This window comes from Scyliorhinus torazame, chromosome 8, assembly GCF_047496885.1.
Source record: "Scyliorhinus torazame isolate Kashiwa2021f chromosome 8, sScyTor2.1, whole genome shotgun sequence".
Classification (NCBI taxonomy): domain Eukaryota; kingdom Metazoa; phylum Chordata; class Chondrichthyes; order Carcharhiniformes; family Scyliorhinidae; genus Scyliorhinus; species Scyliorhinus torazame.
The window spans coordinates 105,606,046-105,632,733 of record NC_092714.1 but is presented as its reverse complement, the minus strand read 5'-3'; the positions used below and the strand labels follow the sequence as shown (position 1 = coordinate 105,632,733).

General features: G+C 49.6%; 1 protein-coding gene and 1 long non-coding RNA gene across 12 annotated transcripts in view; one reads left to right on the top strand and one right to left on the bottom strand.

The window, feature by feature from the left end:
- Window positions 1–26,688, top strand: part of dmd (dystrophin) — a 3,042,490-nt gene that overhangs the window by 325,432 nt on the left and 2,690,370 nt on the right. The window lies entirely within an intron of this gene.
- The window catches only part of LOC140428021 (uncharacterized), a 39,540-nt gene that overhangs the window by 11,944 nt on the left and 908 nt on the right, over window positions 1–26,688 (bottom strand). The gene's annotated exons all lie outside the window — the stretch shown is intronic.

Sequence of the window (26,688 nt, the reverse complement as noted above, 5' to 3'; positions counted from 1 at the left end):
CCTCTACATGGGTGGGGGATGCGAACGGACTGGCCATCCGACGCGCCCCCGACATCTGGCGCTGCCAGTCCTGGAGGCCCGTGCTGGTATCGACAGGGGTCTGCAGGTTTGCAGCCATGGAGCCCAGGGGGTTGTCGAACCCTGTCTGCGACAGTGCGACGCCAGCTCGCACATGGCCACTGGCGCCGATGCCCTCAGCGATGGCCTGCTGAGACTGGGCCATGGCCTGCAGAGACTGGGCCATGGCCTGCAGAGACTGGGCTATGGCCTGCTGAGGACTGGGCCATGGCCTGCTGAGACTGGGCCATGGCCTGCTGAGACTGGGCTATGGCGTTGAGCGCCTCTGCCATCTGGCACTGGCACTGGCTCATGGCCTCCTGTGAGAGGGCAGCCATTTCCTGGGCCACAGACGCCACCTGCACGGAAGGCCCCAGGCCTCGCAAACCGTTCCCCATGTCTGACACCGTCGCACCCATTGCCTCCACCGCGGACGCCACCCGTGCGGTGTCAGCCTGGGTGGCACGCATGACCGGGACCACTCCCAGCTCCTGGACGCGGGTGGACTCCTCCACCTGCGACCGCAGCCGCCGCAAGCCACCCGTCACCCTATTCGCTCGTTTCCGTGTCGGTGGTTGCATCGGATCTATGTGTGGGTGTGGTAACTACAGGAACCCGGGATCCATCTGGGCGGCAGATGTTCGCTTGGCCTGGGCTGCCCTCCGACCGCCCGGTCCCTCTGCTGCTCCTACCTCCACCTGCTGTACCGGGACGGCTGTGTTGTGCGCACCAGTGAGTGTACCAGACGCCTCATCACTAAAGTGCCCAACCGTGGTGAGTGTTTCTGCGATGGTGGAGGGTGTTGGTGACAGCAGTGGCGTTGTGTCGTGCTCTTCGTCCCACTCTGAGTCCATGGCACTTTGGGGTGGGGGTTCGTCTCCACCCATCCACTCTGAGTCACTGTCCGGTATTTCGTCTTCCCGGGTAGGGGTGTCCTGGGTAGTGCTGTCCCGGGTAGTGCTGTCCCGGGTAGTGCTGTCCCGGGTAGGGGTGTCCTGGATAGTGGTGTCCTGGGTAGTGGTGTCCTGGCTCGGATGTGACGGGGGTCTGTGGCTGCCCCCCTCATCGCTGGGTGGTCGCTCCCGCACGTGACGGGGGTGTCGTCTCCCTGTTGCTCCAGGTCTCTCCGTCTCCCGTGGTGTGCGAGGGGCATCCTGCGGGCGTCGCATGCTGGAGGGTGCGGGTCTCTCCGTCTCCCGTGGTCTCCGAGGGGCATCCTGCGGGCGTCGCATGCTGGAGGGTGCGGGTCTCTCCGTCTCCTGTGGTCTCCGAGGGGCATCCTGCGGGCGGTGTGCATCTGCGGGGATGGGTGCCTGGACGTTTGGTCCTGCGATACACAATGAAGCATGCATGGTTAGACATCAGGCAGTGATCAGGTGATACGGGGGAGGGGGATATAGGGGAGGGGGGATATGGGGACGGGCTGTTGGTGGCTCACTTGCTCGTGGGGCCCCGACCTCTGCATCAGCAACCTCCCGGTCCTCAGGTCCGCCAGCCAGTTCCAGGGCCCTTTCCTCGTGTACGGTCAGTGGCCTCTCATCAGCGGGCCCTCCTCCAGTCCTCACATGCTCCCTATTGTTGTGTGCGCGCTTCTCCTGTGGGGGGGGGGGGGTGGTGGCAGGGGTAAAAGGCAACAGTGTTAGGCAGGTATATGAATGCACGCCATCGGTTGCGCGTGCATTGCAGAGGTTAAGGTTAGGGCTGGATTCACTTGGGGATATGGGGGAGGGGGGATATGGGGGAGGGGGGATATGGGGGAGGGGGGGATATGGGGAGGGGGGGATATGGGGGAGGGGGGATATGGGGGAGGGGGGATATGGGGAGGGGGGATATGGGGGAGGGGGGATATTGGGGAGGGGATATGGGGGAGGGGGGATATGGGGGATATGGGGGAGGGGGGATATGGGGGAGGGGGGGATATGAGGGAGGGGGGATATGGGGGAGGGGGGATATGGGGGAGGGGGGATATGGGGAGGGGGGATATGGGGATATGGGGGAGGGGGGATATGGGGGATATGGGGAGGGGGGGGATATGGGGGATATGGGGGAGGCTCACCCTGCCTGCTCTGACGAGGTCGTTCACCTTCTTGTGGCACTGGGTGCCTGTCCGTGGTGTTAGGGCCACAGTGGTGACGGCCTCTGCCACCTCCCTCCACAGACGCCGGCTGTGGCGTGGGGCAACTCTGCGGCCGTGCCCGGGATACAGGGCGTCCCTCCTCTGCTCCACCGCGTCCAGGAGCGCCTCCACATCGCGTGACTCGAACCTCGGGGCTGAGCGACGGCCAGCCATCAAGTCGGGCGTTGCGGTCGGGTGTTCCGGTCGGGTGGGGGGGAGCTGCGCGGCCTTATGAGTCGTCACGCCGTGCAGCGCGTATGATGCTGCACGGCGTGAACCACTGCGCAAGCGCGGATCCCGTTACGTCGCTGCTAGCCCATTTCGGGCCGCAGACTATCGGCCCATTTTTATGACGTGACGCAAGTGGGATTTGCGCCGTTTTTTGCGCCGATCGGCGGAGTTTCCGCCGATAACGGAGAATTTCGCCCACTGAGTCTGCATCTACACAGAGTATAATCTGTGCTGCTTTTTATTACTGGAATATATTGCCTCACACATACTGACATTGAATTCCTTTTTCTTCAGTTTATTTCCCCTTCTTATCAATGTTATTTGTGGCTTTTTTTGGCCTTCTGAACAATCAACTCCTTACTACTCGTGCAGATTCTCACAGAGAGCTATCCCAAATGCACCTCACCTTGACAGATATATTCCCCTATAACTTCCCATTGTGCCCTAATATCCTGACAATAGATTCCTTGTCATTGATAAGTGAGCTTCATACCATTTTCTGGCAGTGACAGATTTAGGGTGGTGATGCAATGAGACTGAAAGCTTAATGATTTAAATTAAGAATGAAATGCAAAAAAAAATCTTTTTTACTTCATTGTCCTCAAATCATTTATTTTCAGAATACTGGATTTAACCATTACTTGCACATGTTTAAGAACAGTCCTTGGTATTAAAACTACGGAAGCTAGTTTGTGGAATGTCACAGCTCACCCGTTCAGATGATACTCAGATATGGGGAAATTGTCACTTTACTCAATATTTCTTGGGAAACTGATAGAATTATTGCCACTGATAATTGTTATTTTCCAATTAACATACCTTCTGAGGTGCAACCTGCTGAGCCAAAATACAGTTGGCGTGGGGTATGGGGGAGGCTGGCAGTGACCCATCCTGCGGGGAAACCCCCATGCCTGTACCCACCATAGCCATAGCTGTGGCATTTTTTTTGGGGGGTGGAACTGTTGATTTCATCGTTTGTCTGGGCAGGCAAAGTAGCGAGGATTCGGAAGACAGTGCTTCAGACAGGGCTCCAGGTAAGAGGTTTGGGTCTGCCAAATCTGTTGTGTTACTATTGGGCAGTAGTAATAGTAACTATCAAGTAATAGTAACTACCATAGCTGTGGCCATTAGCTGTCCAGTGGAGCGGTTCTCCCTCCACAATCATAACCTGGCAGCTGAAATCCCTTTTGTATTTATAAACTTTGTAGGTTCTTCAAAGGTTCAGAGGGGTCTTCCATCTTGAGGTAGCCTCTCTCTCTCCTCCCAACATCGGCACCTCTTACCTCTGACAATGGGGTTGCAGATCTTGCAGTGCTAGAGGGCCTCCAATTGCACCAACCACCCTATCCTTGCAAGCTGTTCCTCCATCCTTAACTGGATGCAGAGTCCCAGAGGCAGAACCTTAATGACCACCTCCTCCAAAATCACTTCTAGGGCTACAGCAGCCTTTCTGGATTCCCAACCCAGCATTTATCCTGGCATCAGAACTGGAACCCTGGAACAAAAAATCAGCCCTTTGTCTCTTCCTCACAACTTGTTTCCTGCCCATCTTTATTTCATCAGTAAATTTGATGACAATACACTCAATAACCTCATCCATGTCATTAATAACATTAGTAAATATTTGATCCCTCAGCACTTATCCCTCTGGCAGTCCTCCGTTCATTAAGGTTTGCCAATTTGAAAATGCCCATTTATCTTGACTCTCTGTCTTCTGTTAACTAAACAATCCATTTCCCATGTTTATTTTGGAAAATATTTTTATTTGGTTTTTACATTTTCACATTTTATGCGTAAAGCAAAACAATGCAAATCATCAAGAACAACAGAACCACCCCCCCACCACTCCACCAACTAATACGCCAATAACTAAAGAAACCCCCCCCCCCCCGATCCTTACCCCCCAACCACCTCCTCCCCTTCGCAGCTGACGGTAACTAACTCTTTAAAGTGTAGAATAAACTGACCCATCTCTTGTGGAACCCCTTCATTGTCCCCCTCAAAGCAAACATAACCTTCTCCAAATACAGGAACTCCATCAAGTCCCCCAGCCATACCGAAGCACAGGGTGGAGAAGCTGACCTGCATGCCAACCAGGACCCGCATGTGAGTAATAAGCGAGGCGAAGACTAAAACATCTGCCCCCACTCCCATCTGCAGCTCCGGTAAGTCCGATACCCCAAATATGGCCCCGAGCAGACTGCCTTCCAAATCCACGTGCAGGATCGGCGACATGGCATTGAAAAACAACCTCCAAAATTTCTCCAACTTCGGGCAGGACCAGAATATTTGTACATTATTTGCCAGAGCTGTCCCACATCACTCACAAGTGTCCTCCGCCCCCTCAAACAGCTGGCTCATCCTCAACCTTGTCACGTGCTCCCGTTTAACTGTATTAACCCCATTGTCTTATATGAGGTTGAGGCATTCACCCTCTGCATTACCTCACACCACAACCCCGCCTCCAGCCCCACCCCCAGCTCCTTCTCCTACTTGGCCTTATCCCCTCCAGCAATGCCATATCCTCCTCCAATAATCTACCCATAAATCGCCACGATGACTCCCCTCCCGCTCCCAACCCCATCACCAACAACACCCCCTCCAACAACAACAGGAGGGTGGTGTCATCGGAAATATCGGGAAAACCATTTTTTGCAAAGTCCCGCATCTGCATTAACCTAAAAGCCTCAGCCCGTGGAATCCCAAACTTCTCTATCAACTCCTCCAAACTCGCAAACCGCCCTACAAAAATAAGTCCTTCATTTCCATCACCCCTTGCTCCTCCCACTCCTGAACCGTAGCATCTAGCCTCGCTGGTTCAAACACATGACTCTCTCGGACCGGTATCAATTTTGACCCCGCCCCAAACTTAAAGTGCTGCCAAAATTGTCTCCATATCTTCTAAGTAGCCACCGCCTCTGGAGTCCCCTAATATTTCCCAGGGGCAAAGTGGAGTAGCGCCATTGCCAGCAGCCGCAACCGAAACCTCCTACAAGAGCCTGCCTCCATCCTCACCCACATTGGCCCCAGCTCCCTACCCTAGCCCCGCACCTTCTTGGTAGTTACTATTACTAGTGCCCAATAGTAACACAACAGATTTGGTAGAGCCAAACCTCTTGCCTGGAACCCTCTCTGAAGCACTGTCTTCTGTATCCTCGCTACTTTGCCTGCCCGGACAAACGATGAAATCAATAGTTCCACCCACCAAACAAAATGCCTTCGGCAAAAAGACTGGTAAGCACTGGAATAAAAATAAAAACTGCGACAAGATATTCATCTTTACCATCTGCACTCGGCCTGCCGACGATAGGGGGAGGCTGTCCCATCTCAACAAATCTGCCTTGACCCTGCCCATTAGGCTTGTGAAATTCAGTTTACTGAGCCAGTCCCAATCGTGAGCCAAGTGCTGCCCCAAGTACCTTAAGTGAGTAGTCGCCACACAAAATGGCAATCCCCCAAGTGAGCTCCCGCCCCTGGAGTAGAAACCAAAAAGCAGTTTATATCCTGAAAAAGCCTCAAACTTCTTGAGATGTTATATGCCCCACCGTGGGACACGGGTTAGAAATATACAACAAAAGGTCATCGGCATACAGGAACACCTCATGGCTCCACAGCCCCCCCTCACTATCCCCCTCCACGAGCACCTCAATGCAATGACCAAGGGCTCTATCTCGCCAGCGCAAACAAGATGGAGGACATGGGACACCCCTGCATCGTTCCCCAATGCAGCTGAAAATATTGTGTTCCCCTCATTCGTACGAACACTCACCTCCAGTTCCTTTTATTACAATTTGACCCACGCCACAAACTTAGCCCCAATCCCAAACCACACCAACACCTCAAATAAATAACTCCACTCAAATCGATCAAACGCCTTCTCCGCATGCAGCGACCAGCATCTCTGGCTCCCCCCCTTCTGATGGGGAGAGCGCCATGTTTAACGAGCGCCACACATTCAAGGACAATGGCCAACCCTTTATAAACCCTGTCTGATCCTCCCCAATCACCTGGGAAAGGCACTCTTCCAACCTAAGCGGCAACACCTTGGCAAGAATCTTGGCATCCACATTTAGCAGGGATATTGGCTGATATGACAAATACTCCCCCGAGTCCTCATCCTTTTTTACCAACAACAAAATAGATCCCTGTCCCATCATCTCCGGGAGTTCCCCCTTAGCCTCCGCATCCTCAAACATCTCTACCAACAGCGGCGCCAACCTATCCAAAACTTTATTGCAGAATTCCATTGGGAACTCATCCAGCTCGGTGCTTTACCCATTGCATCATCCCTATCACCGTCCAAATCTTCTCAATCCCCACCAGCTCTTCCAACTCTGCCCTTTCCTCTTCTCCTACTTTAGAACACTCCAGCCCCCCCAAGATGTCCCTCATATCCGACTCATCCTCCGTGGGCTCCGACCAAAATACCTTTAATAAAACTCGTCGTGATCATAATTCTGTAAGTTTTAAGCTGCTTATGGAAAAGGACAAGAGTGGTCCTCAGGTGAAAGTGTTAGACTGGGGAAATTTTAATTACAACAGTATTAGGCAGGATCTGGAGAGTGTTGACTGGGCGAGGCTGTTTGAGGGAAAATTAATAAGTGGGAGGCTTTCAAATGTCGGTTGATTAGAATTCAGGACTGGCATATACCTGCGAGGATGAAAGATAAGGGTGGCAATTATAGGGAACCCTGGAAAAGGAGGGATATTATTAATCTTGTCAGAAGAAAAAGGAAGCATTCGTAAGGTCTAAAAAGCTTAGGATAGATGAAGCCCTTGAAGAATACAAAGCAAGTAGGAAGGAACTTAAGGTAGCAGTTAGGAAGGCTAAAATGGTCCTGAAATGTCATTGGCAAACGGGATTAAGGAAAATCCTAAGGCGTTTAAGAGAAAGGGCTGGTCCATTCAATGATACTGGAGGGAATCTATGTATGGAACCAGAGGAAATGGGAGAGATACGAAATGAATACATTGCCTCAGTATTCACTAAAGTGAAGGACTTGGTGGATGAGTATAGGGTAGAGTGTGTAGATATTCTGAGTCATGCTGATTTTAATAAAGTGGTGTTGGACATCTTAAAAAGCATTAAAGTGGGACTTCCGGTGTGGACCATGGAGTAAGTGGTCACATACAAGGCAGCGGGGTGGAATTTTGATGAAAAGATGTAGGTGAAGGTTGGAGGAGTACTTTCCACCAGGAATGGTATGTCTCTTGGTTACCAGACCCGGCAAAAACAGTGAGGGATTTGGCTGGTGCTGCAGCAAAGACGAAAGCCTCTTCAAGCATGCAGGCGGGGGAAGGGCAAGCTCAAAGGCTTCAAACTGACTTGATGGCCTTTATTAAAGCTGAATTCCAGGAGCATAGGGAACAACTGTGAAAAGATCTCGCAAAGGCCATTGAAGAAGTGGTGACGAGACTTCCGGTGGCAGCCATGAAGGAATAGGTCGCGCATTCGGTAGCTCCCATCTGGAACAGACTCTCGGACCCGAGTTTTCTCGGACTTTTTGGGCAGATTGGTGAAGCGAACACTGCCAAAAGGATTCCCTCTCTGTCGTATGGATAGCTGGACCAGGAATGGGAGGGTGAAGCATTTAAGTCCCAACAGACAGAATCGTGCAGAGCGGGCGCCGAGGCATGGCATGGTGGCTGGTATAGACCAGGGTGCATGGGCGCAGTGGTCACAGGAGCAACAGGAGTACCTTAGGGGCTGCTTTGCTGACCTTAAAAAGGACATGCTGGCCCCGATGAAGGCATTAATAGACCAAATGATCGCAACTCAGGCGACACAAGGGAAAGCGATTAAGGAGATGGAGAAAAAGCTATCCGACCATGAGGACGAGTTGGTCGTATTGGCCCTTAAGGTGGAGGCGCAGGGTGACCTCCACAAGAAGTGGCAGGAGAGGCTGGAGGATCTAGAAAACACGTCCAGGAGACAGAACTTGAGAATTGTGGGCCTCTCCGAAGGTGTGGCGGGGTCGGAAGTGGGAGCATTTGTGTCCAAGATGCTGGAGACGCCGATAGGGATGGGAATATTTCCTCGATCCCTGGAACTGGATGGGACGCACAGAGCCCTCGCAAGGAAGCCCAAGGTAAGTGAACCGCCGAGGGCCATGGTGGTGAGATTTCATCACTTCTCGGACAAGGAACTTGTCTTGCGGTGGGCAAAAAAAGAACGGAGCAGCAGGTAGGAGAACAGCGTGATACGCATCTACCAGGACCTGGGTGCAGCGCTGGCCAAGAGGCGTGCTGGATTCAACCGGGTGAAGGCGACCCTCTTCAGCAAGGGGGTGAAATTTGGGATGCTACATCCAGCGAGGCTATGGGTCACGTACAAGGAACGGCATCACTATTTTGAGACGCCGGACGAGATGTGGTCATTCGTCAAACAAGAAAAGCAGGACTCGAATTAAAGGACAGTTAAGCTTTGATGGAATGCAGCAGTGGGGCTGGGTAACACGGTACCGTTTCTAATATAAGATTGTATACAATGTTGGGCGCGTGTAAGGGCTGTGGTGGTGGCTGGAGGGTGCAGTGTTTTCGGCAAAGTTGAGATACGGAGGGGGCCCTGTACTTAGTGTGATTTTTCGGGAAGTTGGAGCCTTGGTTCAACAAGTGTCTCCTCACGGGGCAATGTTAGTGTTTCTGTTTATTTTTCGTTTCATATTACTATTTACTCACTGGGGCTGGAGAGGTGGTTTAATTGGTTTATTCATGTGGGGAGAGGGGTCTCGACAATGAGGCGACAGTCTGATCGGCGCCAGGGGCAGGAGCTGCCGGGGTCAGCATGGGTCAGCTGACTCTCAGGAGCGTATTGGGGGATGAGCAAGGGCTCAGCTGGTGCTTGGCGGGGGGTTTTGCGTTGTGGGGCTGTTGGGGGGGAGTGGAGGGGGGGATGCTGCTTTGCTGACAGAGGCGGTATCAATTTCGAGGTACCAATTGAGGGTCGGGGGCGGTGGCTCCCTGTGGGGGTGCTCGAGGAAGCGAAGGGCGCAGGCTCGAGGTTGGCCAAAATAGGGCGATGGCTAGTCGGCGAGGGGGTGGTTTAGCCCCCCATCCAGGCTGATCACGTGGAATGTGAGGGGTTTGAATGGGCCGGTCAAAAGATTGCACGTGTTCGCGCATCTAAACGGGTTAAAGGCAGATGTAGCAATGCTTCAGGAGGCACATTTAAAGCTCGCAGATCATACAAGATTGAGAAAGGGATAGGTAGGCCAGGTGTTCCATACAGGGCTAGATTCGAAGACCAGGGGTGTAGCAATTCTGATCAGTAAGGGTGTGGCATTCGAGGCTGGGAGAATTGTGGCAGATAAGCGGGGCAGGTACATAATGGTGAGTGGAAAGTGGGAGGGGGGTCGGGGTGGTGTTTGTGAACGTCTACGCTCCAAATTGGGATGATGTGGAATTTATGAGACGCATGCTAGGCAAAATCCCGGACTTTGAGTCACACAACCTGATCATGGGGGGAGACTTTAACACAGTCATTTACCCCGAGCTGGACCGGTCGAAGTCCAGGTCAGGGAAGCGACCGACAGTGGTTAAGGAACTGAAGTGTTTTATGGAGAAGATGGGGAGGGGTGGATCCCTGGAGGTTCGCGCGGCCGAGAGCGAAGGAGTTCTCTTTTTTCTCCCACGTTCATAAGGTTTATTCCCACATAGACTTCTTTGTCTTGAGCAGGGCGCTAATCCCAAAGGTGACAGGGACACAATACTCAGCAATCACAGTCTCGGACCATGCCCCGCACTGGGTGGACCTGCGGCTTAGTGAGGAGAGAGGGCAGCGCCCACTCTGGAGACTGGATGTGGGGCAGCTGGCGGACGAAGAGGTTTGCGGGGGGGATTAGCAGGAACATCCAGGATTACCTGCAAACAAATGATACGGTTGAGGTAGCAGTAGCAACGGTCTGGGAGGCTCTGAAGGTAGGTGTCAGAGGGGAGCTCATCTCAATTCGATCCCATAGGGAAAAGAGAGAAAGAGCGGAGAGGGAGAGATTGGTGGAGGAGATGCTCCAAGTGGACAGGAGATACGCGGAGGCCCCCGTGGCGGGGCTACTGAGGGAGCAGCGGAGTCTGCAGGCGGAGTTTGAACTGCTGACCACAGGGAAAACGGTAGCACAGCTGAGGATGGCAAGGGAGGCAGTCTATGAGTACGGGGAGAAAGCGAGTAGAATGCTGGCACACCAGCTGCGAAAGAGGAAGGCGGCCAGGGAAATCAGGGAAGTAAAGAATAAGGAGGGTAACATGGTCTTGGATCCAGGAGGGTGAACGGAGTCTTTGAGGAGTTCTATGGTAAACTATACGAGTCAGAGCCCCCAATGGGAATGGAAGGGATTAGGCAAGTTTTGGACCAGTTGAGGTTTCCAAAGGTGGAAGAGGACCTGGTGGAGGAGCTGGGGGCCCCGATTGAATTGGAGGAGATTGTCAAGGATATAGAGGGCATGCAATCAGGTAAAACCCCAGGGCCGGACGGTTACCAGGTAGAATTCTAAAAGAAATTTTCGGAAATATTGAGCCCACTTCTGATGAGGACCTTCAATGAGGCTAGAGAGAAAGGAACCCTCCCCAACAATGACACAGGCCTTGATCTCACTCATTCTTAAACGAGGGAAGGACCCGGAACATTGCGGGTCATACAGGCCGATTTCGCTTTTAAACGTGGATGCCAAATTGCAAGCTAAGTTTCTGGCCACAAGAATTGAGGATTGCGTCCCATGGGTGATAGAGGAAGACCAGACTGGGTTTGTTAAAGGCAGACAACTCAATACCAATGTCCGGAGACTTTTGAATATTATTATGATGCCCTCAGAGGGAGGGGAGGCGGAGGTGGTAACAGCGATGGACGCAGAGAAAGCCTTTGACCGGGTGGAGTGGGAGTACCTATGGGAAACGCTGGGGAGTTTCGGGTTTGGTGAGGGCTTTATTGGCTGGGTGAAATTGTTGTACCAGGCGCCTGTAGCAAGTGTATGGACAAACCGGCTGAGGTCAGGGTACTTTGAGCTTCACCGGGGAACGAGGCAGGGGTGCCCCCTCTCCCCGTTACTATTTGCCCTAGCTATAGAACCACTAGCTATGGCGCTGAGAGCCTCGAGGAACTGGCGGGGACTGGTTCGGGGGTGGGGGGGGGGCGGGGTGGAACATCGGGTCTCGCTATACGCGGATGATTTGCTCCTGTACATTTTGGACCCTGTAGAGGGGATGGGGGAGGTTCTGCGGATCCTGAGGGATTTTGGTAGTTTTTCAGGGTACAAACTGAACATGGGAAAGAGCGAGTTGTTTGTGATCCAGGCCAAGGGGCAGGAGGAGAGACTGAAAGAGCTGCCACTCAGGATGGTAGAGAAAAGTTTTCGTTACCTGGGTATACAGGTGGCCAGGAAATGGGATGCCCTACACAGGCTCAACGTGACCCGGCTGGTGGAGCAAATGGAAGGGGACTTTAAAAGGTGGGGCATGCTCCCACTGGCAGGGAGGGTGCAGACCGTGAAAATGACTGTCCTCCCCAGATTTTTGTGGAGGGAGCGTCGGTCTGGATCCCGATATGTAACAACCACAGGTTTGTCCCGGGTAGGATGGATGGTGGGTTCCAGAGCTGGCAGAGGGCAGGCATCAGAAGGATGGGAGATCTGTTCATCGACGGAATCTTTCCCAGTTTGAAGGTGCTAGGGGACAAATTTAATCTACCGCCAGGAAACGCCTTTAAATATCTGCAAGTACGAGCCTTCCTGAAAAAACAGGTAGTGGCCTTTCCGACGCTGCTGCCACTGAGGATACAGGACAGGGTTGTCTCCGGCACCTGGGTGAGGGACGGGAAGGTGTCGGATATCTACCAGGAACTACAGGAGGTGGAGGAAACCCTGATGGAGGCGCTCATGGGCAAGTGGGAGGAGGAGCTAGGTGAGGAGTTGGAAGTGGGTCTGTGGGCAGAGGTCCTGGGCAGGGTTAATTCCTCCTCATCATGTGCCAGGCTCAGTCTAATTCAATTTAAGGTGGTCCACCGGGCAACATGACGGCAGCGAGAATGAGCAAGTTTTTTGAGGTGAAAGACAGTTGTATGAGGTGCAAGGGCAGCCCTGCAAACCATGTCCACATGTTTTGGGCATGCCCGGAGCTTAGAGACTTCTGGCAAGGGTTTGCGAGGGCAATGTCCAAGATGCTTAACACTTGGTGGTGTCGAGTCCAGAGATAGCGATCTTTGGAGTGTCAGAAGACCCGGGAGTTCAGGGGGCGAAAGAGGCCGACATCTTGGCCTTTGCCTCCCTAGTAGCCCGGAGACGTATTTTATTAATGTGGAGGGACTCGAAGCCCCCGAGTGTAGAGACTTGGGTTAACGACATGGTTGGGTTTCTCAGCCTCGAGAAAATAAAGTTTGACTTAAGAAGGTCTACGCTGGGGTTCTCTCGGAGGTGGCAGCCGTTTGTCGACTTTCTCGGGGAAAATTAAAATGTCAGCAGCAGCAGGAATCCGTAGGGGGGGTGGGGGGTAGAGGGGGTGTGTGCTTCATTTGGATGGTGTGGGAAGACTGAGTCGAGTGGGGTAATGTCTAATTAATTGTTATTGTATATTCTCTTTTTGCACTATGTTAATGTTCACTCTAATTTGTTTTGTTATTCTTGTTACTACTGTTTTATTATGAAAAATTTTGCAAAACCTTTATAAAAATACTTTTTTTTAAAAAGCATTAAAGCAGATAATTCCCCAGGGTCTGATCGGATCTACCCCAAAATACTGCAGGGGGGCAAGGGAGGAACTTGTTGGGGCCTTGACAGTAATCTTTTTATCCTCATTGGCTTCAGTGAAGTTCCAAAGAACTGGAGAGTAGCCAATGGTATTCCATTATTTAAGAAGGGCAGCAGGGATAATCCAGGAAATTACAGACCGGTGAGTCTTACGTCAGTGGTAGGGAACTTATTGGAAAAGATTCTTAGAGATAGGATTTACTCACATTTGGAAACAAATGGACTTATTATTGCTGGACAGCATGGTTTTGTGAAGGGGAGGTCGTGCCTCACTAATTTGATCGAGTTTTTGGAGGAAGTGACAAAGATGATAGATGAGGGAAAGGCAGTAGATGTTGTCTACATGGACTTCACTGAAGCCTTTGACAAGGTACCTCATGGTAGACTAGTACAAACAGTGAAGTCACATGGGATCAGAGGAGAGCTGGCAAGTTGGATACAGAACTGGCTTGGGCACTGAAGAGAGGGTGGCAGTAGAAGGATGCTTTTCTGAATGGAAGGCTGTGACTAGCGGCATTCAACAGGGATCAGTTCTGGGGCCTTGTTGTTCATGGTGCAGGTAAATGATTTGGCAGAAAATGTAGCTGGTCTGATTAGTAAGTTCGCAGATGACACAAATTGGTGGAGTTGCGGATAGTGAAGAGGATTGTCAGAGGATACAGCAGGATATAAACTGGTTGGAGTCTTGGGCGGAGAAATTGCAATTGGAGTTTAATCCATACAAGTGTGAGGTAATGCACTTTGGAAGGTCCAATGCATGTAGAAATTACACAATAAATGGTAGAACTCTTGTGAGTACTGACAGGCAGAGAGATCTGGGTGTGCATGTCCACCAATCACTGAAAGTGGCAACGCATGTGGATAAGGTGGTCAAGAAGACATACGGCATGCTGGCCTTCATCAGTCGGGGCATTGAATATAAAAATTGGCAAGTCATGTACCTTAGTTAGTTCGGCCTCATTTGGAACACTGTGTACAATTCTGGTCACCATACTACCAGAAGGATGTGGGTGCTTTGGAGAGGGTACAGAAGCGGTTTAGTAGGATGTTGCCTGGTGTGGAGGGCATTAGCTATGAGGAGAGGTTAGATAAACTCGGTCTGTTCTCACTGGAACAACGGAGGTTGAGAGGCAACCTGATGAAGGTCTACAAGATTATGAGTGGTATGGACAGAGTGGATCGTCAGATGCTCTTTCCTAAGGTAGGAGAGTCGGGGACATAGGTTTAAAGTGCGTGGAGAAAAGTTTAGAACAGATGCGCGAGGCATGTCTTTTTACAGTGGGTGGTAAATATATGGAACGCGCTGCCTGGAGAGGTGGTAGGAGCAGGTACAAAAGCGGCATTTAAGGGACACCGAGACAAATATATGAATAGAGTGGGAATGGAAGGATACGGACTCCGTAAGTGCAGACGGTTTTAATTTAGGCAGGTACCATGGTCGGCGCAGGCTTGGAGGGCCGAAGGGCCTGTTCCTGTGCTGTATTGTTCTTTGCCCTGTTTACCTGCTCCGGTGCCACCACCAGCCCCCTCGCCCCATCCCAAATCTGAACAATCCCTCAAGAGGCTGCCTGCCGGCGGAGCTGTCCCACCAACAAGCAACTGGCCTTCTCCCTGTATTGGTATACTACCCCTATTCGCATGCTTCAAAGGATGTACCATTTGCTCTGTAGACAAAAGGTCAAACCGTGCCTGCAGTTCCTTTCTACTGACCAAATCCTCTGGAGCGGAATCTTCCACATACTTCCAATCAAATTCCAAGATTCCATCTACCAGCCACTGCCGCTCCTCTCTTGCCCCTTACCACAAGATGATGTTGCCCCTTACCACCTCCTTCAGTGTCTCCCAAACCACCAACACCAAGACCTCCCCATTCGTATTGAACCCCACATAACCATCAATCACATTTCCCATCCTCGGACAAAACTCGGATCCACAAGCAGCCCCACCTCCAACGTTCATGCCGGCCTCTGTGTAGCTCCTTCCTCAGGGACCAGATCTACCAATTGTGGAGCATGATCCAAAATGACAATCGCTGAGTATGAGTATTCCACTTTCCTCACCCCATAATCAAGAAGTCAATCCTTGAGTAGACATCATGCACGGGTGGAAAAAGATATATCCTCTACTCCCTGGATGTAAGAATCACCACAGACCCTCCACCCATCTCCTTCATAAATGCTGCCAACACCTTCGCCAACCCCCACCCCCCCCTTCCCCGAAGGGGGTCAACAAGCGTGGCTTAGACTGATCCATCTTCGGATGCAATACTGTATTTAAATTGGTGCATATCCAGACTTGGGATGGCAGCCAACATCCTCTTCATAAACTCTACCAGCTGGATTCTCCAGCGGGACCCTCCATTTTGCAGACAGCGCGCTCACGCCCGCGGATTTCCCGACGGCAAGGGGGTGCCCACAATGGGAAACACCATTGGCCGGCTACCGGGACAGAGGAACCTGCTGCTGGTGGGGGTGCGCCGCTCCCGAAAACGGGTACGGTGGGAGGAGAATCCCGCCCTACCTCATCCCAATTCGGGCGTACATGCTAACCAACACCACCAACCTCCCCTCCAAAGCACGCGTTATTAGAACGTATCTGCCCCCCTGATCCGTCAGCACCTTCTCCATCTGAAACCTAACTCTCTTATCCACTAATACTGCTACCCCCCTGGGCCCTGCTGTCGAAGCCCAAGTGGAACACCTGACTCATCCAACCTGTCCTTCACCCTCAAGTCGGTCTCCTGCAACAGCGCCACATCGGCTCTCAAGCTCTTCAAATGCGAGAAAACTCTCGCCAGCTTCACCAGTCCACCCAACCCTTACACGTTCCATGTTACCACTAGGACTAGGGTCTCTCAGCACCCCTCCCCCTCCTATCAGTCATGACCACAGCCCCTGGCAGCACCCCACGAGTGGGATCAGGCCTAACCCTAGTCGCCGTCAGCCAGCTACCCTTCTCCCCCCTACCCCCTTCCCAGCAACCCCCAACCACTTTCTCTCGAAACCACTTCTCTCTGCATACTCCCCATCCGCCTCCCCCCATTCACACTTCCCAGGCCCATCGAAACCTGTCCAAACAGGCTCGGACGATCGTAGCCCCTCCCCCGCCTCACTCCTATTCACTAGCCAAATCAAGTTTGCTTGAGGTGCCCTCCCCCCACATACCTAGTACAAAAACCAACAGAACCCCCCGCCCCCCCAGCTCTTCTAAATAACGAAACATGATGAATCCCAAAGGCTGAAAAAATCCAAGCACATTACCCCAGCATCCCCAAACCACCCCCTCCCAACTACAATATACGAAAACAAAGTCCAAACTCAGTTCACTCCCAATTCTTTGGCCCTCACTCACGAATGCCTCTGCCTCCTCCGCCAAATCAAAGTAATCGTAATAGTAATAGAATGTAATAGAGAGTTATGCAAAACTATCTAATTCGCCAGGTAGAACACCCCAAAGTGCACATTACTCTTGTAAAGTGCTGCCTTCGCCATGTTTAAAGGCACCCACCATCTTGCCAGCTCCACCGTGATGTCTTTGTATTTTCGAATACCGCTGCCACCCACCTCACCTTCCGATTCTGCTTGGTTCATCTGAGCACTTTCTCATTCATCTGATAGTCATGGAAACAGACTATCACAGCTCTCAGTGGCTCATGCATCTTTGGCTTCGACCGGAACAACCAAAGAACCCTATCCAGCTCACAGAGGGAGGTGCTCTCCTCCTACCCCAACAACTTGGCGAACATCTCCGAAAGGTCCTCCATCCCTCAGGCAGACCCATGATCCGCAAAGTCTGCCACTGTGACCTGTCTCCAGGGCCTCCACTTTGGCTCTCAGCCCTTTATTACTCTCCTCCACCTTCCGCAGCTGCTCCTCCAATCAAGGAGAGCTGGTAGCTGTGCCATGACAATGCCTTTTCCACCCCCTTCAACACCTCTCCTTGTTCCCGCACCGATGTTGATGTCTTTCCAAAAGCCTCCTTTATCGGGGACAAAGTATCTCCCACCAACTGTTTGAGCTTTGCCATCATCTCCTTTCCATGCTGCTCAAAATGTTTGGCAAACTACCGCTCAAATTCCACCACCATCACCTCGACCAGTCTGTCCACCTAATGGACGCAGCCCCACCCGCCATCTTTCCTCCCACAGAACTTTGCACCGAACTCAGGCTCTCAGGCAGACTAACACTTGTTACTTTTAGTCTCATACTCTTCCATAGGGTTTTCAACATCCTCAAATTATCACAATTTTTCTGAAGACAGATCATATACAATCCCCCCCCCCCGGCCCCGAGTGAAAAAGGCCAAAAAATTGAAAGCTCTAGCAGGAGCCACTTATATGTCGCTACTGGAAGCCCGCAACTTTTGTTTTATGTGGATCCCCATCGGAAGCCTTTTGGAAACCCAAACATGTACTGGTTCAGCTTCATCAGCTGTTTGTTATATACTCAAAAGGATATTAAATTCTTTTAAATTTGCTAAACATTATTTCCCTTTCATAAAACCATGTTGGCTGCGATTGTATTTTGACATAACAGGTAACTGATACAATAGCACCCATTTTGCATCCCTGCTCATGTCCAATTTCATCTTGCGTGCGTTTATAAGTGATATATCTCACTGATGTTTGGAAATATCGGCTGGATGCCTTCCGAGGGCTTCGTCCGCCCTCCCCACTGTGAAGAGGAAGAAAACCAGAAGCCCAACCCCCAGGTTGTCATTGTACATTTCTAAGCAGCCTCTCACTTTACCATTGTTCAGAGAATCGGTTATCTCTCCATCTTCCCAACTGCAGTCAGTGAAAGGCTGAGAGAACCTGAGGAAATCTAGCAAAAAAAAGTGGAAGGTTTTGATGCATCAAAAAAAATCGTTTGCAATCCATTTTATGATATCACACCAAGATTAAGGGACCAGCCAGAAAACCTCTAATTGTCAATATCTGTTATATTTGGTGGGATTCACAGCTGACATATTTCCTTGCTGCATTAGAAGCACTGCAAAACTGAAGGAGTGCCAAGATACCCAGGGATCAGAAGTACACATCATTCCTTTCTCTCCTCGAATGTCCAAGCTTTGCTAACCATGGCTTTTCGCATATCTCTACTTCATATGATGGTACACTGGGGCAAGTACAAGAACTCGTATCATTATTAAGCACCACACTCTTAATCAACGGAGTTAACTGGCCGTTAATTTACTCACCACCAGTGGCAAATACAAGGAAAGTTTCAACTCAGCTGCTTTGCGATTCCAATGGAAATGAGGAAAAACAGGATGACCTGAAGCTATCCTATTGACTCTGCTGCCCCCATCCTTGTATAGAATCTTACTGTCCGCACTGCAAAGTGAATAAATTGTGCACCTTGTTAGTGCTACCAGACAACTGTTGCCATTAAGTTACATAGACAAATACTGCCAGGGGGATTTTGTCCCCTCCTTTCTTTCTCTCCCGGCAGTGAAAGGACCCTTCCTTTGAGAGGTTAGTATGTCCTGCGAGCGGAGCTGGAATGGTATTTGTGCTGGATAGTCACTATTGTTGAAACGTGGGAAGAAAGTTTGGAACATGCTGATCAATCGTCAATTTCTTACACAGGGCTAACAATGTGTGAAACCTCTGCAATCCTCCACGCAGTCAGCAAATGCTAGTGACAATTATTTCACGGATGTTATTCGTAACCATGACCAAGAACAACCTGTCGCTAGCCAGCTGGGCACCGGAAAGGCACGAGTGATTTACAGACTGCGTAATCTTATGGAAAGATTCCTTGGCAGAAACAATTTCAGAATAACTTTACTTATCTTTCACTTTATTGCAAATTATTTATAAATTGCCTTGGTTGTAAATGTACAGAAGCCTCTGTGTTTTGAGTTAGTGTAGTGTCAATGGATATTAGCAAATATTCAGACATTGCACTCTGTGTGCTAATGGGTTGCATTGAAGTGGCACTACAAGAGCTGTACTTGTAGATACCTTTGTACAATATGTAATGTCATTTTCTTCCTTTGCATTGAAGCAGTAATAACATTAATAAATGTGTGATTAATTGCAATAATGAAGGAGAGCTCTGAAGATCACAGTAGTTGCAGAATAGGTCAAAGTAATTATGAAAATTCTGAATCACTATATTGCAAACATCCAGTGATGATGGTTTGTGATAATTAACATTGATGCATTCATTATTTTTCATTTTTTACCAAATTATTTTCCCTCCTCTCTGAAGACTGATAGTTTAGTCAATCCGACAAGGAAGGTACCCTCCATTATCTCACCCAAGTGACCATTCTTTTGTAAATGTCCAGATGGTGAATGCGGGCAGCTTAATAAAACATTGGGAGCATCACAGACCAATTCAATCCTGTCCTCCTCTTCTGATATCCACACAAGCATTTCACAGCATGGGTAAGATGATAGTTAACAGTTTTATGGGGAATTCAAGCTGATTGTTGTTCAGATAAATATCAATAAGGTAATAATAGGATGATGTTCTATCATGAAAAGCCAACTTCAGCAAAACCTATGTCTTTCAATCAAACATGGGCTTTATTAACTCCCCAGTCTGCACTGCTGATGAAATTTTGTGGATTGCAAATTTTTGTGCTGCCAAAAGCAATGCTACTAAGATATCTCTTCACTGAAGTTCTACAGGGGCCAGAGAAGGCAACAGACTAAGTTTAAGAAGGGGTGGATAAGTATTCGGACAACCTGAGAAGGTGGCTTTACATTATTTAGTTGTTCTTGTTTAGTTGTGCCGAAAGCCAGACGGAAATAACATGGACATTTCCTTCCATTAACTCATGTGTCTTTCTGGTGATACCATTATGTCAGATTGTGGAGTAGGAGCCGTCATTAAAAATCTCACTTGTCAGTGGATTTCCACATGTCCGTATTTGGAATATTTAGTAGAGGAAATAGGCTGGATCATGATAAAGGAATCCCCTGTCCCATATTGCTCAGCTGTGGCTCCTGGCAGGTCCAAGAATGAACATCTACATTTGACAAAATTGTAGACACATGTGAGAAGAAGGAAAGCAATATGCACATTTACTGCATATTAGTGTAATCCACAAAACTTCCCTCCATTGCATAATTTCACATTGGTCTCTCTTTTTAAATAAAATGTTCCTTTTATGAATTTGTAACTAGTTTGGCTAAAGTCATTATAACTGGGGAATTTTGATATATTGTGCTGGCTGGTGGTTTATTTCAAGGAACGCGTTTTCTAATGAAGCTCAGCATTTGCTAGTTCCATGATAATGAACCAATAATACCCTGTCGTCTAGAATGGGACTATAAGGTATAGTAATGGTGCAAATGTATTCATTCAGTCTACAGGTGTCTGGAGGGGTGTGAAGCATTGGGATATTTGGAAAGTTATTACTATCTGGTACTTGATTGCCCATTGGAGAATATGGTAGTGGTGCACTCACCCATTTGTTTGCAGTGATGATAATAGTGTGTTAGATTTTTCCTGCAGTGACAGAGTATTGGAATTCTCACACTAGTTTGTTAACTGCTCAATGGTATTGAATCATTGGAGATATTTCTGGTCATCGTACACTGAGAAGGTGTTACCGTTGCTGAATCCCCCACTATCAATAGCCTGCGGGTTACCATTGACCAGAAATTGAACAGGAACAGCCAAAAAAATACTCTGGTTTCAAGAGCAGGTCAGAGATTAGGAATTAGGTGGCAAGTAACTCATCTCCTGACTCCATAAAGTAGGTCTACCATCCACAACACACAAGTCAGGAAAGTGATGGAATACTCTCGACTTGCCTGGAAGAGTGCAGCTCCAACAATACTCAAGAAGCTCAACACCACCCAGGGCAAAGTATCATGCTTGATAGGCACCCCATCCACTGCCACCTTAAACATTCACTCCCTCCACCACTGACCTACAGTGGCAGCAATATGTACCATCTACAAGAAATACCGCAGCAACTCATCAAGGTTCCTTTGACAGCACCTTCCAAACCCGCAACCTCTACTGGCTGCAAGTTCTCCCCAAGCATCCTGATTTGGAACTGTATTGACGTTTCTTCACAGTTACTGGTTCAAAATGCTGGAACTCCCTTTCTAACAGCACTGCGAATGTACATACACCATTTGGACTGCAGTGGTTCAAGAAGGCAGCTCAGCACTACCTTCTCAAGGGCAATTAGAGTGGGCAATATGTGTTGACGTAGCACACATCCTGTACTGGTGTACTGGACAGCTAGCTATCTGGTCATGTTGTATTTGACAGTTCCCTGCTTGTTGTGTATTGAACAGTTCTGTAGCCCAGGTGTGTTGTACAATTCCCATTTATGAAATATTAATACAGAAATTATCCAACGGTATATTAGAATTTTGCTACCTTTTAGATTGTTAAACGCTCCCTGGTAGTGATTCATTGGACCAATTTCTGTAGTGGTATGTTGGATAGTTCTCTGCTAATGATGTGTTGGATAATTGCCCGGTTGTGGTGCATTGAACAGATCTCTCATCATTGTATGGTGTTCCCCAGTTGTGCATTGGACAACTGTCTGGGAGTGAAATGTTGGACAACTCCTCATAGTGTTATATTGGACAGTTATAGTGAGGCATTGGAAAGTTTCTCAGAAATGATGCACTGAACAGTTGTCTGGTAGTGATATAGCAATTACTCCTATTTCTATAGCATCTTTAACATAATTAAACCTTCTAAAGTGGTTCACAGGAGCACTATGAAACAAAATATGGCACTGAGCCACATAAGGAGATATTAGTACAGATGACCTTAAGTATGGTCTAAGAAGAGGTTTTTAAGGAATATCTTAAGGGAGGAAAGCGAGGTTGAGAGGATTAATAATAATAATTTATGATAACCTTTTATTGTCCCAAGTATGAAGTTACTGTGAAAGGCCCCTCAGAAGGGAATTCAAGAGCTCAGGGCTAAGGCAGCTGAAGATATGGCCCCAAAGGTGAAGAGATTAAAATCGTGGTTGTTCAACAGACCATAACTAGATGATTGCAGCTAGCTCAGACAATTATCGCTGGAGGAGATACAGTGTGTACAAGATATTTTACAGACCAGTGTGTCAAGGAACCAATTAGGAAACGTGCTATCCTAGATTGGTAATATACAATGCGAACTAGTTAATTAGTAATCTTGTTGTACGGATTCCTTTTGGGAACAGTGACCGTAACATGATAGAATTCTTCATTAGGATGCTAAGTGAAGAAGTCCAATCTGAAACTAGGGCCTAAATCTAAGCAAAGGAAACTACAAAGGTATGAGGGATGAGTTGGCTAAGATAGATTGAGGAACTCCTATCCGGAGGTGAGCGAGCGGGTCCGAGGAAGTATAGAGAGGTACTTGGGACCAACGACAACGGGGAGGTCGGAGTGGGGATAGTATGGGAGGCACTGAAGGCGGTGGTGAGGGGAGAGCTGATCTCCATTAGGGCCCACAAGGAGCGGGGGGGAGAGGGAGAGGCTGGTGGGGGAGATGGTGAGGGTAGACAGGAGGTATGCGGAGGAGCCCGAGGAAGAATTGTTGAGGAAGAGGCGTAGCATCCAGGCCGAATTCGATCTGGTGACCACCAGGAAGGCGGAGGTGCAGTGGAGGAAGGCCCAGGGGGTGATTTACGAGTATGGGGAAAAGGCAAGCCGGATGCTGGCGCATCAGCTTCGGAAGCGGGTCGCAGCTAGGGAGATCGGGGGAGTTAAGGACAGGGGAGGGAGTGTGGTGCAGAGTGGGGTTGGCATCAATGGGGTCTTCAGGGACTTTTACGAGGAATTGTACCGATCCGAGCCCCCACGGGAGGAGGGAGGGATGGGCCGCTTCCTGGACCAATTGAGGTTTCCAAAGGTGGAAGAGGGACTGGTGGCGGGATTGGGGGCCCCGATTGGGTTGGAGGAGCTGATCAAAGGGATAGGAAGCATGCAGGCAGGGAAGGCACTGGGGCCAGAGGGTTTCCCGGTCGAATTCTTTAAAAAATATATGGACCTGTTGGGCCCGCTGTTAGTCAGGACCTTTAATGAGGCAAGGGAGGGGAGGGCTTTGCCCCGACGATGTCCCGGGCACTGTTCTCCTTGATCCTGAAGCGGGACAAGATCATCCATGAAGACCAGATGGGGTTTGTGAAGGGGAGACAGTTGAACGCAAATGTGCGGAGGCTTTTGAACGTTATCATCATGCCGGCGAGGGAGGGGGAGGCAGAGATAGTGGTGGCGATGGACGCTGAGAAAACCTTCGATAGGGGAGAGTGGGGGTACCTGTGGGAGGTGCTGAAGAGGTTAGGGTTTGGGGAGGGGTTTGTTAGGTGGGTTAGGCTGTTGTATGAGGTCCCGATGGCGAGTGTGGCCACAAACAGGAGGAGGTCCGAGTACTTTCGGTTGCACCGAGGGACGAGACAGGGGTGTCCCTTGGCCCCCCTGCTCTTCGCACTGGCGATTGAACCCCTGGCTATGGCACTGAGGGAGTCAAGGAACTGGAGGGGGTTGGTGCGGGGTGGGGAGGAGCATAGGGTGTCACTTCATGTGGATGACCTGCTGCTGTATGTGGCGGACCCGGTGGGAGGAATGCCGAAGGTAATGAGGATTCTTAGGGAATTTGGGGACTTTTCGGGGTACAAGCTCAACATGGGGAAGAGCGAGCTGTTCGTAGTTCATCCAGGGGACCAGGAGAGGGGGATTGGCGAGCTCCCACTAAAAAAGGTGGAGAGGAGCTTCAGGTATTTGGGGGTCCAGGAGGACAGGAGCTGGGGGGCCCTGCATAGGCTTAATTTTACAAGGCTGGTGGAGCAAATGGAGGAGGAGTTCAAGAGGTGGGACGCATTGCCGCTGTCCTTGGCGGGTAGAGTGCAGCCAATCAAAATGACGGTGCTCCCAAGGTTTTTGTTCCTGTTCCAGTGCCTCCCCGTGTTTAACCCGAAGGCTTTTTTCAGGCGGGTTAACAGGAGTATAATGGGGTTTGTGTGGGCGCGAGGGACTCCGAGGGTGAGAAGGGTGTTCCTGGAGCGGAGTAGAGATAGGGGGGGACTGGCGCTGCCCAACCTCTGTGGGTACTACTGGGCCGCCAATGCGACGATGGTGCGCAAGTGGGTGATGGAGGGGGAGGGGGCTGCATGGAAGAGGCTGGAGACGGCGTCTTGTGTGGGTACGAGTCTTGGGTCGCTGGCAACGGCGCCGCTGCCGCTCCCTCCAAGGAGGTATACCACGAGCCCGGTGGTGGTGGCTGCCCTCAAAATATGGGGGCAGTGGCGGTGGCACAGGGGGGAAGTTGGGGCCTCGGCGTGGACCCCATTACGGTGGAACCAGCGGTTCTCCCCAGGAAGAACAGGTGGAGGGTTTTCGGGGTGGCACAGGGCAGGGTTACGAAAGTTGGGTGATATGTTTGTGGACGGGAAGTTCGCGAGCCTGGGTGAGCTGGAGAAGTACGGGCTCCCCCCCCCTGGGAACACCTTCAGGTACTTGTGTGTTATATACCTGTTGTGTTAAGTCGGGGTGTTAATGTTAATTTATTATTTATGTACAGGGGGGGGGGGGGGTTCTTTTCTAGATTGTGTTTTGTACTTAATCCTGTTGGGTTCCTTTTTTCATTTTGTTATTGATATTTTCTGAAAACTTTTAATACAAATTATTTTTTTAAAAAGAAAGTAAGTTGTCATAGAGAGACTGCAGTGACCATTCACCAGACTGATTATTGGGATGGCAGGATTGTCCTATGAGGTGAGATTGGATCAACCGGGCCTGTATTCACTTGAATTTGGGAGATTGAGAGGGGATCTAATTGAAACGTATAATGTTTCTGATAGGCCTGTACAGTCTGGATGCAGGGATGTTATTTCCTCTAGCTGGAGGGGTCTACAATAAAGGGTCACAGTCTCAAGATATGGGCTAGGCCATTTAGGACTGAGATGAGGAGAAGCTTCGTCACTCCGAGAGTGGTGAATCTGTGGAATTCCCTACCACAGGATGCTGTTTGGCCAAGTCACTGAATATATTTAAAAAGGAAATAGATTTCTAGACTTAAAAGATGTCAGCGGTCAGGCGAAGAGCGCGGGAGTATGAAGTTGAGATAGAGGATCAGCCGTGATCATACTGAATGGCAGAATAGGCTTGAAACATCAAAGGGCCTTTTCTATGTTTCTATATTTGTGTGACGCGTGGACTGTTCTTCAGTATTGATGCATTACACATTTCCCCAGAAGTGAACTGTTGGACAGTTTCCCAGCCGTGACGACATGAAAGTATTTGTATTTATATAGCACTTCTGGTTTCCAGAATGTCTAACAGTACTTTTTATCCAATGGATTACTTTTGAAGTTAATCCCTTTGTGAGCATGTATTTGTGAGCATGTATAACAATCAGTTTGATCACAGTAAGATTTCACAAACAGCATTGCAATGAATGTCCAGTTTTTAAAAATGTTGATTGAGGTATGAATGTTGGACAGGGCACTGAGACAAACTACTCTTTAGTGAATAATGCCCTGGGATCATTTTTTTAATGTTATTTTTTATAAATTTAGAGTACCCAATTATTTTTTTCCAATTAAGGGGCAATTTAGCGTGGCCAATCCACCTAACCTGCACATCTTTGGGTTGTGGGGGCGAAACCCAGGCAAACACAGGGAGAATGTGCAAACTCCACGGTGATCCAGAGCCGGGATCGAACCTGGGACCTCGGCACCATGAGGCAGCAATGCTAACCACTGCACCACCGTGCTGCCCCTTGCCCTGGGATCTTTAACATTTGCTCAACAGGTAGATAGCTTAACCCTATTTAAAGCATGACGCTGGCAATGTGGCATTCCCTCAAAGCTAAACGGAGTGGCAATTTAGATTGTGTGCTCAAGTCTTGGGGTGGAATCTGAATTCTCAAATTTCTGAAACAAGTGTTTTGCCAACCACCTGATGCTGAAATCAGTCGTGATGGGTTGTCCTGTCCCATGGGAGTGTTTGTACTCGTGTGGGAATAATTTCTGGACTATTCTAACGATACACCAGTGGAGTGGATCATCAAGTCTTTGCAGAGTTCTATTTCCATTAGTTTGCTGCAAAAATGAAACTTGGGTGGATTTTACGAAGGGTGGGTGACGATTATGTCCATTTACCGCCCAAGTGATGGAGTGAAAGTAAAATTATCTCCCTCCCCCAGTCTGTGCAACAAACTTAACTGAGATCAATTCAGTTTCACAAATGCACAGACCTATTGAGCTTCAAAGCCAAAGGTAAAATCTGAAACACCGACGAGTACAGTCCGTTGTCGCTTAGGCATACTCAACCATTTTGAATCGCTTTAATAAGTCTCACAATTATTGTCCGGGGCGGGGGGGGTAAACGAAGTCAAAATTCAACTTCATCAAAATTATGTGGAAAATCCAATTCCTTGCCCCTTTTCGTTCGTTCCTTGGTTTTCCTTGTAAGCGGAACACGTCTGTGGTCTGATGGACGGTGTTTGTCCTTGGGGTTCAGGTGCTCTCCTCACTGATTGCCGGAGTAATTGGAGTGACAAAAGCCCCGGGTAAAGACATGGAGAGCGGTGACGCCAGGCATGGAGCGGCTGCATAACAATTGCGGCGAGCCTC